Consider the following 3,318-nt stretch of genomic DNA (forward strand, 5'->3'; position numbering starts at 1 on the left):
CTCTCTCCTAGCGAGAGAGACAGCGAATTTGTTGTGGTGGGTCGGGCCGGGTAGAATCGAATCCGACAACTTCGGATCTGTTCGGGTCAAGTTGTGCACATGGGTTTCCGTTTGGATTTTCTGTATTATAAAAAAATTATTTTCTACATATTTATTGCAAATATTTTATTTAAAAATAATTTAAAACTTGGTGGCATCTCATTATTGTTAGAATTGGTAATCTAATAATTAATACTAGTTATAAATATATGAAATATTATATTTTAAAAATTCCAAATCAAAAAATTGATAAATGAATAATGTTTTCAAGGACAATCAAAGTATTTAATTAAGGTTTTTGGTTTGAAAACACAAGAAACTTCAGAGAACTTCATTAAAGTCTGATTGGGTGATTACCAGAAAATCCAAGAACATTTTGCTTGTATTCTCTTGTTTTTTTGTTGAATAAAAGCATAAAAAAACAAGTCTGTGTTTTGGGTTTAGATGGGTGGATTGGCGCAGGTTTAGTGCTTGTTGAGGCCCATTAAAGAAAGGCCCAGAAAAAAACACCTTGTACGGTGTTAGGTCCCTTCTCTAACCTAATATATAAAAGTTATATTTATTATATAAGCAATATTATGTATATTTAATTTTAAATATCAAATTAGGTATTTAGACACTATATAATTATGTGATTAGTTGTTACTTTAGTTTTAATTTAAAATTATTTAATCATGTGATGACATATCATCTGAATACTTAATTAAATATTAGAGTCATATTTGTTTTTTATAACAAGAAAATTTTACTTGAGTAAGTGCATTTCTTTGAAGCTGAATCGATCACATCAAATAAATGAAACTCTTATTCAGTGACTAGCCTTATACCCAGTATACTAGGTAAGTTAAAGGTTTAATCTTAATATATTGTCGGTGAGTCTCAAACCCAAATTCTCTCACTTGAGAATTCTATATACTTTGTTACTCATATTAAAAAAATTTATATTGGACAAAACTTCCAATATCTCATTAAATAATAAACGTACATAATATATACAAAGAACCCTTTTGAAATAAGCAATGATATAACCATGGAATTTGACTAGAATTAAGTCCAATAAGATGCTAATGGTAGGTCAAAGATATACAAGATATTCCTAAAAAAATACAAGATATTCTATTAATGATATTCTACCTAAAATAATAAATACAAGATATTCTCAAAATAAATGCAATATATTTTAGCACAATAAATTCAAGACATTCTAATACACCCTCTTAAGTTAGAGCATGGATATAGCAAATGTATAATTTGCTAAGTGTTGAAAAGAAGCATTGTCGAAAGCTTTAGTGAATAAGTCCGTTACTTGGTCAATTGAGCAAATATGAGATATGTGCAGATCATTTCTAAAGATTTAGTCATGCATAAAATGACAATTTATTTCAATGCGTTTAGTGCATTCATGAAAGATCAACTTAGCAACAATATGGAGAGTCGTATGATTGTCATAGTAAAGAATCATTGGTTTGGACAAGGTCACCTACAAGTCACTAAGCAAAGAACAAATCTATAACAATTCACTTGTGGCATTCGTCATAGCTCTATATTATACCTCAACTGAAGATCTGGAAACTATTTGTTATTCTTTGACTTCCAAAAAATAGGACAATCCCCAAGAAATACAACATATCCTGTGGTGAAACATCTAATTGTTAGGCAACTATCCCAGTATGAATCACTATATGCAAACAACTCAAGACAACTTGATAAATAAAGAAAATACCTTGCCTAGGAGAAGTCTTTAAATATCTAAGAACTTAAATTGTGACATTAAGATAAGGAACCTGTGGGTCTTACATGAATTGACTAAGAACTTGCATCGAGTAAGTGATGTCTGTTGAGATATTGTTGAGATATTTGTATTGATAGTGAATCATAGAGAATCATATAGATTAGGAATGCGATAATATCTTTCCTAAACTTAGATAGGAGCAGTTAATAGTCTTCCTAAATTAGCTATCCTAACCTCCTATATAATTGTAATTCTATTGAATATGAAATACAGAAAATTATATTCTTTCATGGTATCAGAGCCTAGAATAAGAATTTGAAATTTTTCCGGCATCCTTTCCGGCTGTTTCTTCGATCATCGTCGTTTCATCATCTTCCGGTGATTGTGCTCACACTGGAGGGATCGGAATAGTCTCGCCGTCAAACCCGTCGAAGTCCGGTTGCTGTTCGCTGCTGCACGCGCTCACACGCGTCGCTTGTTTCCTCGGTATCTCCGTCGTCGATCTCCTGTTCCGATGACCGTGAAACGACACCGCCCTCTCAATCGGACTCAGACGACACTGACAATTCCATCCGTGGAAACTCTGCCGTCATCTGACGCCGAAATAGCTGGCACGCGCTGGCCGTTGTTCGTGCTCAGACTGTGATCTCCGATCTACTTCTCCGGAGAGCGTGCTGCCTCACTGTCGGCACTGTCAGTTACAGAAATCTCTGGTGATCCTCCTCCGGCCATCCACGTGTCGTTCTGTCGCCGTCCGCTTCTGTTATCGTCGGAAATCAGTTTCTGTCGACCTTTCTCTTCTCTTCAAATTGTGATTCTTCTACCGGCCTTATCTTCGAGAGCTTTTCAACGCTTCTACTCAGATGGATGTTCCACACTCTTCTAATAATCAGTCTCAACCATCATTGACTCTCACAGGTGCTGATTACGAAGAATATCTCAAGTATCAGACATCGAAACAGTCCTCATCCAACATTGCTTCTAATGCACATCCAGGTCACCCAGCCGTATGCTTTACTCAGTCCTCTTCTTATGGACCTTGGGTTCTCGATTCTGGTGCTTTTGACCATATCTCTGGTAACCTTAATTTACTTTCTTATTATACTAAATCTCAGTCTCTACCTGCTGTCACATTAGCCAATGGTTCTGTAGCTCAAGCAACGATCTTAGGTCGTGCACTTCCTCTTCCTTCTTTACCTTTAAACTCTGTACTTTATATACTTGAATGCCCTTTTAATCTCATCTCTGTCAGTAAACTCACTCATTCTTTAGACTGTGTCATTATCTTTACTAAAGATTCTTTTATTATACAGGATCGCAGTTCAAGACGGACGATTGATACAGGACGTGAGTCACAGGGTCTCTACCACTTACATCTACCATCTGAGTCTGTAGCCTGTCCAGTTACTGAGTCTCCGACAGTACTTCACAACCGCCTTGGACATCCTAGTATCTCTAAACTACAGAAAATGGTATCTCGTTTGTCTTCTTTATCATCTCTTCAATGTGAGTCGTGTCAGCTTGGAAAACATACTAGGAAAATATTT

Source organism: Mangifera indica, chromosome 4 (genome assembly GCF_011075055.1).
Source record: "Mangifera indica cultivar Alphonso chromosome 4, CATAS_Mindica_2.1, whole genome shotgun sequence".
Classification (NCBI taxonomy): Eukaryota; Viridiplantae; Streptophyta; class Magnoliopsida; order Sapindales; family Anacardiaceae; genus Mangifera; species Mangifera indica.